Source organism: Delphinus delphis, chromosome 8 (genome assembly GCF_949987515.2).
Source record: "Delphinus delphis chromosome 8, mDelDel1.2, whole genome shotgun sequence".
Taxonomy (NCBI): Eukaryota; Metazoa; Chordata; class Mammalia; order Artiodactyla; family Delphinidae; genus Delphinus; species Delphinus delphis.
In genome coordinates, this window is record NC_082690.1 from 67978110 (window position 1) to 67995794 (window position 17685).

At 43.0% G+C, this 17685-nt stretch overlaps 1 protein-coding gene across 8 annotated transcripts in view; it reads left to right on the forward strand.

Moving 5' to 3' along the window:
- Positions 1 to 17685, forward strand: part of TEAD1 (TEA domain transcription factor 1) — a 261357-nt gene that overhangs the window by 222310 nt on the left and 21362 nt on the right. The window lies entirely within an intron of this gene.

Genomic DNA, 17685 nt, shown 5'->3' on the forward strand with positions numbered 1-17685 from the left:
GTGATTTCAGTGGATTTTGTCTGAATGGTCGCATCCCACACTTGAGGGCAGAGCACTGGCTGTGGATTCCCACTGACTGATCTGCAGGATCGCCAAGGGATCACAGATTCACATCCGTGGGCCGTCCTCATGCTGGCCTGTGGCACATCCATGTGGTGACCCAGGTGGCATTTGCTGTCCCTGCCAAAGAGACACAGGCAGCTGCTTGGGCTTCAGGGCTCTCTCATGCAATGACAAGAAACTTTGCAGGTGACTGGGGTCACAATGGCCAACTTGAGACACTTAGACCCTCTTTCTGTTTGTTCGCACACCATTAAGCAAAGCAACCTATAAATTCCACTGGAGCGTAGGACCTGAGGCAAAGGAGGGGCTTGGGTGGAGCTAAAGACATGCTTCAAGATTTTATAAGTGTCAGAATACACAATGGCTCTGCCCATTACGTGCCTCATTTGTGCCTTAAAACACCAAGGGCACATTCCCCCAGCTGCTGGGGCTTCCTGCTGTCCCCTGGCCTCTGAGGACAGCTTTGCTGTCCCTTCTCCACTAGTCAGGCCCGGCCAGGGGACTGCTGTTGGGTCAGGGATGTCACAGCAAGCGTAAGGATAATGTGTGTGTACTGGGGGCCTAAGAGCAGAGGACCTGCTGGCACTGAGCGTTTATAACTCCTCAGTCTTGACAAGAATAAAAAGAAAATGGCTCAAATGTTTGCGCTTCTTAGCATGGCATTAAAGGCCCTAAAAGAGCTGGTTCCGGGTGTTTCCCTTGCTGTCTGTCCTATGGCCTGCCTTTGTGTGTGAGTGGGTGGACTTTTTACTTCTCCTCCTTTCCCTCCTTCTTTTGAGGTGGTGGCTTCTTTATTACATAGCACCGTCCTCACTTAAACAAATGGTTGATTTTTCTTTTAGTCTATCGCGTTGTGTGGTTACTCAGTTCCCATGCTGTGTCATCATTACTTGGATGTGTGTCCCACTCCTCTGGACACCTTATTCATAATGGTGGCTACACTGATCGAATGCCTGCTGTGGGCCGGGAGCTGCGCTCATGCTTTACATGCATTTTATCCAGTCTTCCCAGTGTTACCTGGAATTTGCCTCATATCCAACTAAGAAAACAGAGACCCAGAGATCACAAAGTACAGGCTGCACCAGGGTGGGGACCTGGGGCTTGAAATCCGATCCGTTTGACTGAAGTGCCTTTGCTCTGTTTCCTGGCTGCTTCGTGTCCCCTGGACCCCACCCACAGGGTCTGTCAATCGCTCTCCATATCTGCGAAGCTAAGCAAACACCTGGCACAAGAACATCAACAAATGGGGGAAACAAGCAGATGAACTAAGGAAAAATTCATATTTTAAATTCCTTGGGAGGAAATTTACATATTAAATTCAGTTCGTTTAGGTTTTTTTTTAATCCTTGCATGGTAACTGGATTTCATTTGTCATGCTTCCATATTGAATTTGGATTGTGGAAGTAGCCTTCTACTTAATTTAATGTTCTCGGGATCAGTAATACATGTGGACACCCTGAAAAAGCACTTCCTTTTTCTAAGCAGTCACTTCCTTCTTCTAAATTAGTGGCTGCCACCTATTGACTTGAATGGTGGTTGGGGGTCAGTTGTTATATGATAACACAGCAGATTTCAAAGGGTGTTCTACAGACCCCTGGGGGGTTCCTCAGCCTCCTTTCAATGGGCTGACAAGGTCAAAACAATTTTCATTATGACACTGAGATATTATTTTCCTTTTGAACTCTGCTGATGTGCTCATTGATGGTTCAAATGTAATAGGGTAAAACTGCTGAAGCCTTGGATCAGTCGGGCTGGGTTGCATGCACAGTTTCTGGGTTTTTTTTAATATAAATTTATTTTTTATTTATTTATTTTTGGCTGTGTTGGGTCTTTGTTGCTGCATGCGGGCTTCTCATTACAGTGGCTTCTCTTGTTCCAGAGCACGGGCTCTAGGCACGCGGGCTTCAGTAGTTGCAGCACACAGGCTCAGTAGCTGCGGCTTGCGGGCTCTAGAGCACAGGCTCAGTAGTTGTGACGCACTGGCTTAGTTGCTCTGCAGCATGTGGGATCTTCCCGGACCAGGGATAGAGCCTGTGTGTCCCCTGCATTGGTAGGCAGATTCTTAACCCCTGCGCCACCAGGGAAGCCCACACAGTTTAAATTAAAAAAAAAAAAATCAGTCACACCAAGAATGTCCTTTATGAGGTTTATTGTATCTTGAACCTAGAGTACACACTGAAAATGAATGCAGTGAGCCTGCCTGCTACATCAAGGAAAACAACGGATAATTTTTGTTGCCAAAGATAAGATTTGAGCTTTCAAGTAAAAATAAGAATTTTGGAAAACTTGTATCCACTTTGGTGAACTTGACAGCTTCCCAATACTTAAAAGACTTTTCTGCTGGGATCTACAGTCATATTAACAAATGTGATTTTTTTTTTATACTGTGCAAGTTAAACCAATGGATTTTAAAGTAACAGAGTGTGAAAAGTTCATTGATATGGTTTCAGACTCCACACTATAGTTAACCTTTAAAAACTACGGCTTGTCAAGTTTTGGTGTAGTGTCAAAGAAAAATGGCCACAATTATCTGAAGAACCTATTAAAATATTCTTCCCTTTTCCAGCCACATATTTATGTGAGGCTGGGTTTTCTTCATGTACTTCAACGAAAAGTTGAAGTACAAATCATGACAGATTGAATTTAGAAGCAGGTATGAGAATCTAGGTATTTTTCATTAAGCCACACATTAAGTAGATTTGCAAAATGTAAAACAGTGCTATCCTTCTCACTAATTTTCATTGTTTTTTAAAATATAGGTATGTCTAATTAAAAAAAGATGTATGTTAACACCCAATGAGCTTAATATTATGTTTAAATCAGGTAATAAATATTTAAAATTTTTCTCAGTTTAAATTTCTGACGTGGAAAATACAGACAGCTATAACCTACAGAAACAAAAGCTCTTTGAGGTCCTCAGTAAATCTTAAGAGTGGAAAAGGGGTCCCAAGATCAAAAGTTTGAGAGACACTATTGTGGAGGATATAAAAAGAGACTGTTCTACCCAAATGAATTAAAATTAATCAGAAATTGTAGGATAAGATAAAAATAAGCCATTTTCAGTGCTTTCAAATTAAACGGTATTGGTTTTTTTGTTTTCCTTTTTTTTTTTGGCTGCGTTGGGTCTTCGTTGTGGCGCGTGGGCTCAGTAGTTGCGCCTTGCGGGCTTAGTTGCCCTGCGGCATGTGGGATCTTAGTTCCCCGACCAGGGATCGAACCTGCGTCCCCTGCATTGGAAGGTGGATTCTTAACCACTGGACCACCAGGGAAGTCCTCTATATAGTATTGGATTTTAATGATAATAAGATTTCTTATAGTCAGCATATTGTTTGACTATAAAGTGGAATGCAAAGTATTAGAAAGTTGTTTTTGTTTTTGCTTCCAAAATTTTCCATTTTACACAGGGGATGATTTTAATAAATGCTTTCAGTGATGGGACCCTTCAGTCATGAATCCCCAAATAATGAAGTCTAGATTTGCAGATGTTTAGAGTGTGGTGGCTAGTATGAGATTTGCGAATGTAGAAACAATTACTCTGAGATTAGATATTAGTTTATTAAATTAAGATTTGCAGAATTAAAATTGAGCTCTTCTATGAATATGATGGAAGACATCACTCCTTCAGTATAATTGTTAGCAGTACTTAACCTTTATGAAGAAATTCAGTCCTGACTATGTTAGAATAAATGAGGAAAGGCAGTTTGAATTAGGTTTACAGTTTGCTGCAACTTGAAATCTCATTGCCTTCCTCTAATGACTGAGAAAGCATGAATTATACTTAGACTCTATCCTTGAATGTCAGTGGGTGTTTCTTAAGTAGGCTTAATCTTCCTTTTGAAATTTCTTTCGTATTAGCAATTTGCTTCACAGATTTTCATTTTTGTGTGAATTCAGTGCATTTCAACAGAGGTCCTATCCTCACGTCTCCTTTCTTCTTCCTTTTTCCTCTTTCTCAAAGTGCCTGCAGTCTCCAGGTTGTCACCATCAGGCTGACTCTTAGTTTGTTCATAATGATTGCTCCATGTCCATTCTGGGCTCATTCAGGCTAGATCAGCTTAGGAGTTTGCTGTGGGAGAAATACTGAGTCCACCTGAGGTACCCGCACTTACGCCCAAGCTGTGACCCCAGCTCTTTGCCAGGGGACACTGAGGTAAACGGGATGTCAGTGAGTCATGTAGTGGCCACTCCACTGGCTTCAGGGTGGAAGACTGACTGGCCCCCCAGGACTCAGGCCCCAAAACACAAGTGAATGGCAGAGCCACAGATGCCAGTGTTGTGGGTGCCCCTCCACCCTGTGAGCCATAATGGTATGGGACACCCAAGGGCCTCTGTGAATGGCTGTGCATCTGGGGAGACCTTTTTTTTTTCTTAAGAACCTTACTGAGGTATCATTTACATACCATAAAATTTTACTCATTTTCTGTGTACAAGTCAATGATATTTAGAAAAATTTGCAGAGTTTTGTGGTCGTCACCACTCTTAAATTTTAGAATATTTTTATCATTTCAAAAAGATGCCCAGGGCTTCCCTGGTGGCGCAGTGGTTGAGAGTCCGCCTGCCGATGCAGGGGATACAGGTTCGTGCCCTGGTCCGGGAGGATCCCACATGCTGCGGAGCGGCTGGGCCCGTGAGCCATGGCCGCTGAGCCTGTGCGTCCGGAGCCTGTGCTCCGCAGCGGGAGAGGCCACAACAGTGAGAGGCCCGCGTACCGCAAAAAAAAAAGATGCCCAGTGCCCATTTGCAGTCAGTCTTTATTCCCACTTCCAGGCCCAGGCAGCTACTCATCCACTTTCTGCGTGTACAGATTTGCCTTTTCTGGACATTTCATGTAAATGGAATCATTCAGTGTGTGGTTGTTGGCATCTGGCTTCTCTCACTTATAATGTTTTCTTAGCCTGAGTCAGTGATTTGCTGCTTTCTGTTGCTAAATACTATCCCACTGTATGGATAGACTGCATTTTACTTATCCATGCACTAGTTGATAGACTTGTGGATTGTTTCCACTTTAGGCTTTTATAAATAATTCTGCTATGAGATCTTTGTGGACAAGTCTGTGTGTGGACGTATGGTTTCGTTTTTCTTGGGCAGCTAGCTATGCAGGAGTGGAGTTGCTGGGTCTTACAGTAACTCCGTGTTTAGCTTAAGAAACTGCCCAGCTGTTTTCTGAGATGGTTGTACCACTTTACAGTCCCAGCGGGGAGATGTTAGGGGTCACCTCCTCCTTTGACCGTTACGTCTGCGAGTATTAGGATAGGGAGAGATGGCAGTGAGTCTGGCAGGTAAGGGACCAGTGGGAAGCACCAAAACAAGGGACATGTAAGGCTAGTTAAGGTGTGTTCAGGTGCATCAAGGTGTTTTGCAGCTGGGCCCTCACTTATATAGGAAACACAGGTGGGTGGAAAATGAGGAAAGAGAGGAATCAGGGGGGTTCATTTGTATCAGTCATAGGGAGCTGTCAGTGGCTTCAACAAATTTTGAGCCAAGAGAGTAATAGGATTCTTTTTACTGTTAAGCAACTTTCTCCACATTTTGCCTTTTTAATTTTTGTTCTTTAACTTCTTCCTTTTATGACAGTCTCCTGTTTATTTCCTTTCTCTTCCTTCTTGCCTACTTTTTATTCACTCCCATGCATTTTAATTCTACTCTACATCTCATTACAAAGAGAGGAAAGTGAATTTGCTGGAGCAGGAGGGAAGGGGCTCCTCTCTTTTTCAGCAGTGTGTGACCGTGGCTGTTAATGAGTTCCTCCTTTGAGCCAGTCCCTGGACTAGGCATAAGCATGTACTTGGTATTATTTAAACCCTGTGAGGTACATGTGATTATTCCCACTTTACACATAAAGAAACTGAGTCATGGAGAGGCAGAGTGATTTCTGCAAAGTCACACAGCTAATTGATGCCAGATCTGCTGGACTCCGGAATCCACGTGCTTTCCACGACGTCTATGCGTGAAGCCAGTGCGGGTACCTGAAGTGAAGCAGTGTCGTTTCTTTGTGAAGGCATGTCAGTATGGGGCGCTCAGGTGTCTGTTTACCTGGGCAACAAGGTGAGTAGACTGCTGTTACCAGGAAGTTCAAGTTGAATCCTAAGTTTTAGCAGAGCGATCAGTGCAACCCTGGTAGCTGCTTGTGCAGGGGGCAGCACCATCGTGTTCACATGTTTATGAAGCCAACATCATAATCTTCTAGGCAGTTTTCGAAATCTATAATTCTTAATTCCTTCCTAAATGCACCATGAATATGGCTTAATGTGATACATGTTTATGTAGTTTCAACCAAGGAGTGCGTTAAATCTGGCATCCTGCTTTTCTTCCTTATCTCGCACCCTTCCCTGTAGCTAGATGTCATTAGATCCCTAATACCATTATTAATGACTACATAATATCCTCTCTACTGGGTGTATCATAATTTAACCATTCTCATTAGACACTGATTAGGATGTGTGTGTGTGTGTGTGTGTGTGTGTGTGTGTGTGTGTGTGTGTAGGTATGTGTGAGTTTGTGTCTGTGTGTAAAGAACCAAGTTGCTTTCGAAAGTTGTCAAGCCGTTAATAGTGAGCATACCAGGCATCTTCATCAGCCTCGTGTGGCGTAATTTAAAAGAAAACAACTTTCTGTTGTCACTTTGGGTTTTGGCTTCCTCTGCATCTGCAGCTATTTTTTCTTTCCACTCAAAGTCTTTAATCCTTCCTCACTCTCTATAGAAACAACTACTAATAAGGTTAAACATACTGTGTTCCCTCGATTCTAAGACATATACTTCCCATGTCAACAGTCATAGAAGTGGGATGCTTCTTACAGTGGCCATGATAAACACCGTGCCCACCCCTACACAGAGGGGTAAGTCATGATGCGGTTATTATTACTTGCCCTTTGCAACCCTAGGCAGTGTAAAAGGCATCTCACCACCTCCTTGTCACCTTAGTTGAATTACTTGCACTAGTAGTGTATACTACTATACTTAGTAGCTTAAATTTGAATCCCTAATTTAAATGTCTCAGAAAAATTATAGTTTGATGCAGCATTGAAATTGTCATTATCGTTGAGGGAAGAGTGTGGGACCAGATTTGTACTAAGTGAACATTTTGCACTGGCAGAAAACCATGCTTCTATTTTCCTTATAAAACAACGGTCAGATGCTTTGTGGGCTCTAAGAAGGGAAGATGTACACCCACAAGTGGACAGAGCTGTGCTTCATTTCAGTATTGAGATCCATGCAGGTGGGTTGCCAGCGATATGGCAGACACTGCAGCTAGTTTAAGATAAAATGTCAGCTGTCTTGGAATTCATCATAGAATCCCCAAAGCTAGAAGGAAGTAGGTGCGATTCAGTCATGCATCCTGAAAGACAGAAACCCAAGTATAGCTTGCAGCTCACTTTCAAAAGAAGTTTGTTTCCAGCCATAAGTAGCTTATTAAGGGAATAAACAAAATGATGGATTTAACCAAATTAAAAAATGCAATGAAAGTAATATTTTTGGAGGAGCCTCAAAATTCTACTCTCTGTCCTAACAGTCCTCAAGAGTGTCAAGCTTGGGGACACTGGTTCAAAGAAAGCTGCGCCACTAACATGTTACTTATAAACCTCACAGCCTAAAACTATTCAGAAGAATCATTAGGATGATGAAGGCTTACTCTCAAACTTTGTTTGGAATAACAAAGAAGAAAATAATATGAAATTGTATGGCTCTGTATCCTGTGGTTAAGAAACAAATTCTTAATTATAATACTTCTTTTTTCTCTCAAATCATTACTAAATTAGTGGTATGTTAGAAATCAGGATATACTCCATGTTACCCTATGGCTATTTATGCTTTGCTTTTTAAAATTCTTGGGATTATGATCATCCAGTGTAAACAATTAACAATTTATTCATAGTGATTCAACTTACTTTCTTAACCTATTTTTCTGGAGGAAGAAAAAGCAAGGCTAGTTTTACTAACCAGAGGAGATGTGAGAAGATATTATAGAACAGAAATGGAAAGCGAATTATCTGGAAAGAGGGCAGCCTTTAGAAGATGTTTTTATCTTGGTAGGAACGAAATGACATTTGTTGGACAAAATGACAGGCACTATAAATAAAACAACTGGGCTTTATTTAGGGAGAAGAAACTGGGTGCACATGTAACCCTCCAGAGTTTCAGCCTGTTTCTAATTGGATTCTGCATGATTTAGGCTGGAATTGTAGACTTGAGTCTATCATTTGGAACCAAATGTCCCTGTTGCAATTCATGGAAAAGGACGTTAGCAAAATGGAATAATTTGCTCCCCACATGTTTTAAACGGTTATCAATAAGGAAAGGGCCTTTCAGTTCAACAAGCTTTCCCTTTCTCTCTACTTCTGTCTCTTCTCACAACAGTGTTAAGTTCTGAAATTATGTGAACAATAGGAAGTAATGGAATGATGTAGTGGAAGGAAGATTAGCAAGAAATACCATATTCAGAGGTACTGATGGGGCTAATACATGATAAATTCTCTTTGGTAGACTGTGACTCTATGATTATCTTCACCAGGGTCTGTTTTTTTGAAAAATCATCTTTGGATAGCAGTTTCTGATATTTCATGTAGAAGGATGGGGGTTGGGGGGGCATGGTGGTCAGTAACCTTGCACATCCAACCCATTTTGGCTTGATTTTATGAGAAAAATATCTGGAGCTTGTTAGCGCTTTCTGCATTGACTGCTGTCTATTATTGCTTCCTTCCTGTTTTCCCAGGCCTGTGCCCTAAACTTTGTAAGCCTTCCCCAGGGAGAAAGGATCCTATCCATAGCATTTGTTTATCCAGCAGTGCAATGTATATAGCAGATTTTCAACAGTTTTTTATTTTATTTATTTATTTTTTTAATTCAGTTGATGAAGAGTTATTTCATTCAGTACACCTAGAGGAATTGCTGTACACGGGGTCCTAGAACTGTCACTTGGCCAGCACTGATAGTGTAGGCAGATATCGTAGGCATCTGACAGTTTGTTGAATAAATTTCTCAAGGAATTTACTGAAAGGGGGTAGGAGGAGACCTCAAGAGATTCACACAAAAACTTTTCCAGGCTCTCTCTGGAGTTGTTAGGTTCTTAGAGAAATAGTTTAATCATTTACATTAGTAATGAATATACACATCGCCAGTGAGTCATTCAACAAATCAGTCAATTCACTGATTTCTACTTTGCTCCTAGAAAGCTGGGGAAGCAGACATGAGTAAGAGGCAGACCTTAGGGTCTGGTGTGGGATGGCAGACACACTGTGGGATAGGGGCTCTAGTGGAAATGTGGAAGCACAGAGGTAGAGGAGGTGCTCTTTCTGCCTGAGAACATTCTGGAAGGCCTCACAAAGATGTGGCATTTGAGCTGAATCTTGAAAGAATTTAATCAATGGAAGGGGAGTGGGAAGGAGTTTTCAGGGCAGGTGGACGCTTGTGCAGAGACCAGGAGTCCTACTGAGAGTTGACAGAAGGTCCTGGGGGCCGCTGGGCCTCACAGAACCTGGAGAATTGTGAGAGTTGAGGGTGGAAACGATCTCCATGGCAGCGACTTTATTTAAAAGAGCCTTTCTGAATCCACTGAAAACATAAGGCAGAATAGGACAGCCTGGAAGCTGGGAGCAGAAGCTCACTCTGCTTTTCCCTCAATCCCTCGACCTCAGTCCCACCACGGATCCTTTTTTTTTTTTTTTTTTTTTTAACCTTGAACTCTTCAGGACATCTAGGCAGAATCTAAATTGGGAATTCCCTTAACCTCATGGGAGAATCCATCTGACAGCTGTTCCTCTAATGCTTTCTGTCCTGGGCCATTGGGCTCAGTGGTTGCTAACAAAGCCAAGGTCAGGGGTCCATTCTTTCCTGCATGGGGCTGTTTAACTCTGCTCCGTGCCGTGGTTACAGGCTGAGATGCAGAGCCACTGTGTCCCCCAAGAGCTGCTGCTAAGCAGAAGCCCAGGGGAAAGCAGACGTGTGGTACACCTGCACCTCCCAGCATTCACCCTGTTCATGGAGGCACAGTTAGCTTCACTCTGTAACCATCACCAAGAAAAGCTTGAGAAGGAAAGAATTGAAGTGGCACAATCAGGGTGTGGCTGCTTATTTCCAGACCCAGTTTTGCAAGGAGTTAGTGGATTACCTAGACATAGTCATAAACCCCTCAGGCATCTTGGTCAGTTGTCTAAAACTGGACCTATACCCTTGGTGATGTGTGAAATTCCCTCTCCCTGTGAAGGTAGAGATGCAAGGTACACCCTACCCATCCACCCCCATTTTAATGTACTGTTTACATTACCAAAGCAAGAGAAGCTTATTAAATTTTCCGAGCCGTTCCAAAGACTATAGAAGAAAAAGTGAGACCGGCCCTCTGCCAGCCCTGTATCCTCCCTGGCTTTTTATACGCATCTACAAACGTTTACGTACACCATTTGTTTTCACTAAAAGAAGTATCATGCTCCATGTGTTATTCAGCAGCTTCATTTTTTTCCCACTCAAAAATATTTTGAGCATAAGATGTCTCCGTACAGCAATGGAAATTTGAGGGTAAGTCCCAATTTTTGTTATTCTTTTTTGGTAAAGGTGAATTGTTAGAAGAGTTGCCAGATTTAGCAAATAAGAATTTAAACCACCCAGTTTGATTTGAATTTCAGGTAAACAACGTATACTTTTTTAGTGTCTGTCCCATGCCATCTTTGGGACAAAGGGATATGTCCCTATCTATCCCCACGGAAAAAAGTATGTTGTTTATATAAAAATCAAATTTAACCAGGAAGCCTGTTATTTTATTTGGCAACTCTCCACTTGTTAATTAGTTGATTGATTTGTTGTTATTGTTCTATGTAAGACTGTTCATGCACAAAAACTCCAGACCAGAAAAAAGGCCTTGTTTTCTGGTCTGGAAAAGGTGGTCTCTGGCCGATGTTCGCCTGCCTGGTGAATGCTTTGGGTGAAGGGCCAGCTCAGCTGGGCGCCCAGGACTCATTAACTGCCTCCGGTGGAGAGAACTGGCCTGTGCAGCTGCTTTGTACTAGGACCTGAGACCTTTGCTCTTTCACCCCAGCTACTACTGTGTGAAGTCACCGGTGGCAGTTACCTGAAGTTGTGTGGGCGATATTAATTGAATTTTTTTTTAATGAATGCGAGTATTTGTAGGAATTTGCAATGCAAACAGCCAGTCTTTCAGGCAGTGCCTATTGTAATTAGAGCAAGCTTTTAAGATTCTTTGAAGTACTAAATGTTGATGAAATTCAAATGGGTGCTGATCTGCACTATAAAGGGGCTCTTGGTGGTTGTTTTTTAAAATCTTCTATTTTGTAGATGTAAATATATGCCCTAGTTCGTGGGAAGTAACTTGAAGAGTTGGGGGGGGGGGGCTGAGTTTATGCCTGTTATTTTTATTTAAAACAGCTGTGGCCGGAGAGCTACAGCTTCGTCCTGTTGCACCGGGCAGGGGCACCATGGCCCGAACACCCTCAAAGCCTCCCTTCCCTTTGGGCAGCTTTCTCGCTCTCCCCAAATGCAAGTCGACCTGCCCCCGGGGGGTGGGAGGAGGGGGCGTGGCGGCTGTCCCACAGTCATCCCAGCTTCCCGCACCCCAGGCCTCCGAAGCCACGGGGCAGATGCAGGCAGATGAGTCAGGCGGGAGGGTTGGGGAGCAGACCGCAGCCTCAAGAGTCCCCTGCCTGGGCTGCCTCCTGGAGCACTTCTGCCTGCCGGCTCACGGCCCAGGGCAGAGCAACTGCTGTTGCGGCGCCTGGGGGAGCAGCTGTAAGGCCCACGTGGTGCCCTGCCTGGCCGAGCCTCACCACGTGGCAGGCCTGGATGGACGCCCACGACAGGGCCTGGCTCCCAGCGCTGCCTGCCAAGGAGCCAGATGCTGCCATTGGAAAAAATTGCTTCACAATTTGAAATCTTGGTCCTTTGATCATGGCTGGGAGAGGATGGAGAGGAGAGGTTCAAAGTGGTGAAAATGCCAGCGTCTCCTTGCATCCATCGGTGCCTATTATACTGTCTCTTGTCAGGGACAATCCTCTTGATGTTTTCATTTTTGCAACCAAGTAATTCCTGCCCAGCCCTTCCAAGCCCTCCAGGTGGAAGGGAGAGGCCGGTGGGAAGGGAGTGTCTGCAGCCTGCTCCTTTCCTGCCCCGTGCCCAAGCCCTCTCCCCTGCCTTTGGACTGATCTGCTTCCCCTTTATTCCTGCAGGCCTTTTCTTTCTGAGGCCAGTGACAAAGTAGTTGTGTCAGCCAAACGCTGCCTCTGCCTGAGCTGCACCATTCCATTCTGCCCTTGGCAACCCTCACACTCATTTCCCTGTCGTTCAGGCACCTGGAGCCAGGTTTCCAGAGGCCTGAGGTTTTGCAGAGCCCCTTCCCTGGCCCAGCCCTCCCCTCAGAGGACTCTGGATCCTACGTAACTGGGCTAGGCCTTGTTTTCCCCACGCATGAAATGGGAAGAATCGTTCTTTGAAGAATATTGCTTTTTTTTTTTCCTTCAATTTCAAAAACATGAAATGAAGCAGTGGAACACATCCATGAACAAATACGCTTGCTGAGTGAGAGGTAACAGAGGAGAAACCAAGCCGAAGTCTTGTCTTGTGACTTACATGTCTCAGCTGCACAAGTAACAAGTGTGTAGGAGAAGGATTATTTAGGGAAGAATTTGAGGGAATTTGATGTTTCACTTTTTTGTTTCCTTGCTGTCTGGTGCAGTCAGCTTTCTCTGCCTAGCATTGTAACCTGCTTCTACTTCGACCTTACACTGTTTTCCAGGACTTGCCCGCATATAGATCCTCAAGTTTTTAATCCATTCCCCACACATTTATTAACGATGGCCTTTTTTGCTTCCAGGCAGAATTTCATGACATCTCTAATCATATCTTTGTGGGAAAGATTGTAATTTTGTACCTGTTTGAGCAGTTATGTCTAAAACCTAAGGCTTGTTATAAACTCACAAATCAGAAAAAGTACTAAGTTTTCTGTTTGAAAAAAGCCATTGCTGCATCTGTGCTGCTCACCTGATAAGCATGGATTGGGACTCAGACTGGCTCTGGGGGGAAAGCGTCTATCTTGTTTGTTGATTATGAACCACCGTCTACTTTGGGTCACACCTCTGGAGATGTGACTTGAGGCTCTGTCTTTAATCTCTGTCCAGGTCTGTGTTGAAGTCCCTGGGTTGACAGGAGTGGTCTACGTTTATGTGGCACGTTTCAGTATACAGATGAGGCTCGTATACGTTCTCTCTTCTGATCACAGTGGTGGGCTTTGGAAACAGATCTTCTCTGAGGTTAGAGATGCGGAGAGTGAGACGCAGAGGAGTGACCGCTGTCCATGCTGTCCGTCAGGTGTCTGAGATGAGATGATGACAGGTGAAGACTCAGGATTCTCAAGTCTCTGAACTAGATGGAAGGGAGGTCTGAAGTCAGGATGGAGTTTAATAAAAATAAACATGGAACTTGGATCCTAGGAAGCAGTAGGACCTGAAGAACTCTGTGGTGTGAAGGGGGAGTGGAAAAGTGAGATGAGGGGGGGAATGAAAGACGGTTGCAGGATTGTCTTACAGCAGTGTTCTTAGGCCTGCGTGATTGCAGAAGGCAGAGCTGTAGGTGGAAGCGGCTGGGAAGCCGATTGCAACGTAACGGGTGTGGTAGGCATCAGCATGTCCGAGTTCTTACCACAGTGTTAGGGGGTGTATTACATTACATGGAAAGGGGGAGTGGAGGTCGCTAAGAGCAGACAGGGAAATACCTTGGCTTATGTGAGTGGGTAAATCACAAGTTTCCTTAAAAGTGGCAGAGGGAGGCAAGAGAAGAGGTCTAGAGAGATGACAGCTGGCAATGTGAGGGCTCAGCCTGGTGTTGCTGGCTTTGAAAATGGGGCAAGGAGCTAAGAGACAAGGAATGTGGAAGCTGAAAGAGGCAAAGAATCCGATCCTCCCCAGAGCCTCCAGAAACGAACACAGCTCCACCAATACCTTGATCTCAGCCTGGTGAGACCCGTGTTGGATGTCCGACCTACAGAAGTAGAAGACCATCAATTGGTGGTGTTTTAAATCACTAAATTGTTGGTAGTTTGTTAAAGCAGCAATAGAAGACTAATAACAACAGGAAAAAGAACTCTCTAACAATTAGGTCTGCCCGGGACATGGTGAGTATTTTATTAAAGGAATGATTTTCCTGTGTCTGAAGGTAGTATTTAGCCAGAAGGCACCGCAGGTCAGGATACTGTAGAAAGGACTCCTGCCTTAGGTGGTAGGAGAAGGAGCTGGTCTCTGAACCCAGTTCATATAGAGGGTCTCTGTTCTAGGGCAAAATGGGCAAAGATTCCTTAGAAGGGCCCGTTTGCCTGGACTTGCCCTCTCCAGTCACATCGGCAAGGCGCTTGTTTTTTTGTTTTTTTTCATTTTAGAACATGGCCCATGACTAGCTAGGGAGGGGGAAATTTCCCCTTCTACCCCTCTTGAGTTCTTGTGGCTGGACTGAAAATAAAATTGACACAAGACAGATTAATAGGAGAAACAGAAACAAATTTTTAATTCATGGCAATGGAGTTCACACAGAAATGGGACCTAAGAAGTGGCTGAAGCAGGCATCTATTATACTTTTTAGACAAACGATAAATTTGTGAGGAATCACAGGACAAAGAGACGTAGGTTTGGGGTGCTTAATTAGTGAAGAATCTAAACAGGGCTTGGGCTTGGGGAAGTAAAATTTTAAAGTAACAAGGTTTATTTAAAAGGCTTCTCGGCCCTAAATTCTCCATCTCTGGTGATGAGGGTGTCCTTCTACCTCCAGACGCAGGAAGTATACCTTTCATATGAGAGATTTATTTCCTGATTTCAGGGAGACCGAGGGGCGGGTCAACCTCTTCCATTGGTTGTTTCTTAAGTAACTTTAATCCAAAATAAGTATGCCATTGAGGCACATTTTGGAACGGGCTGCCCTGGGCCCCAACAGCTGGCTTATACCCGGAGGATAGGATATCGTTTGAACTTGGAATTTGTTGGAAGGATAAGTTTGCTGGGTTCTAGTTGTTTCTTGGATTTTTAAAAATTAATTAATTTATTTATTCATTTACTTATTTTTGGCTGGGTTGGGTCTTCGTTGCTGCGCGTGGGCTTTCTCTGGTTGCGGCGAGTGGGGGCTACTCTTTGTTGCGGTGCTTGGGCTTCTCATTACAGTGGCTTCTCTTGTTGCGGAGCACGGGCTCTAGGCGCACAGGCTTCAGTAGTTGCAGCACGTGGGCTCAGTAATTGTGGCTTGTGGGCTCTAGAGCTCAGGCTCAGGAGTTGTGGCGCACGGTCCTAGTTGCTCTGCGGCATGTGGGATCTTCCCAGACGAGGGCTCGAACCTGTGTCCCCTGCATTGGGAGATGGATTCTTAACCACTGCACCACCAGGGAAGTCCCTGTTTCTTGGATTTTTATATTTATTTGCTTTTAGAAAATATCCTGTAATCAGATAAGAGCTGATTAGGCAAAAATAGTTTATATGTCTGATACCAGCATTTTTTCCCTCATTTTCTTGCCTTCAGAACTATATGAAATAGGTTTGCCCTGAGTTTTCAGTTGGGAAAAATGAGTCGAGAGGGTGGATAATGAACTCAGCACGAATCATAGACTCATTACAGAGTTTGCCTCCTCTGTTGCTGATTTAATGTTAGCATTCTTTCTTCGACATTACCTTTGCTCCACGGGGGTTCAGTGACCATATTTCTTTCTGGGATAATCATAATATCATCAGCTGACAGATAATTATCTTTCACATCAATACCTCCTCCTAGAAAATTCCCAAAGAACAACTATGATATGGTTGGATGGCTGTGTAATTATTTTCCATGTTCAAAAGTAACTGCAAAGCAGTTGTAATAGCAAATTGCTTATTTACTGTTAGTTGAGAAGTCTTTTAAAATCTAACCTATTAAATATACACTAATACTTAAATACAAAGTTGTCTCAAACTTTTTTAAGGAAAGCAAGATAATTCAAAAACCAATCTGTTCCTCTTATCTAAATGAAAGCTGAAAGTGCACATAGATCTCATGACCAGCAATTCCACTCCTAGGAACACCTAACAGGAGTACACACATGAGTTCATCAAATGCTTATCCCTGAATGTTCAGAGTAGCGCTCTTCATAATAGGTTCAATTTGGAAACATTGTAAATGTCCATCCCTAGAAGAGATAGGTGGTGGTATAGTCCATTCAGTGGAGTACTCTACAGTGACAAGGATAGATGAACACCACAGCATGGATGGCTCTCTCACTGTAATGCTGCACAAATAGAACTAAACACAGAGGAATCAGCACTATGTGATTCCACTTGTGAAACATTCACAAAACCAGACTTAACGTACAGTATTTTAGGATGAAGATTACTCTTGTGACATGGGGCGTTTGATTGTACTGAAAGGGAGCATGGATGAGGGGGCTTCTGTTCTATTTCCTCATCTGGGTGCTGGTTACATGGGTGTGTTCACTTTATAAAAATTAACCAGTCTGTAAACTTGTGATTTGTACACTTCTCTGAATGTATGTTCTACTTTAATTTTATGTAAAAAAGTTAATCCTAACAACTTTAAAACTCATACTTTGTTGAGATTGTTTCAGATGGTGGAGTTTCATAATGTGAATTCTTGAATACCTTCATTTTTGATACTTCCTGACATTGTACCTACGGGTCATCCATTCCGAATTAAAACTAATTAAATTATTTAGGGAATTCTAAGGGACAGTGGTGAACCAAAGGTGAGAGGGTGGGAATGGTCTGCCCCAGGTGCAGGCATTAAGGAGGTTCATTGCAGAGAAGTTTATATGGCAAAACCATCTAAAAATGGTTGTCATTTTTATTATCACACTGTGCCCACAGTTCTAAACAATGCTATCAATAAAATATTCCTCAAAAAGAAAAAATCCTTTGTTGGCCTAAACCTTAAACAACTGGTAAAATTAGTGTTGGGCTTTTATTTCGTATATATATTTCATATATATTTTATTTCGTATATGTGTATAGACACACACACATATATATGCTTCAAACCAGCACACTTATATTGCTTATCCATTATGTTACTTATTCTTTAATAACACATGTGATTAAAGACTCAGTCTTATATTCTAGAGTAAGTTCTAACAGTTTGGAATCGTTGGAGCTGCAGTCCACACAGTGCTGCTGCTTCTGTGATTTGGAAATGGCCACAGTAGTTATGAAGACGAAAAAGTAGAACTAGAGTTACGTCATTCTCTGTTACCACTTTCAGAGTTTTTGTGTTTAAAGTTTAAAACGGTGAAACAGTGCTGATGATTACTGAAGATAATTTTGTCAAAGGAAGGGGGTGTTAAAAATGATCCACTCTAACTGTCAAATCTACTAGGTGTGCTGCTGCTATAGCACCAGTATTACTTAAGCGTGGAAACTCATAGAGGTGGAAACATAAAAGCTGTGAAAATTTTCTGCAATTTTGCTAACATCAAATTATGGTGAATGCCATTATAAACTTGGGTAACATTTTGAATTTGTATGGATTATTTTGTATATTTCTATGCTTGCTTTAGATTTTAAGACTCGTAGTTTGTTTACATTGTAAATCTTTTGCTTGTCAAAAATACTGCCACTGCATTATGCTAAGTGAAATAAGTCAGACAAAAAGATAAATACTGT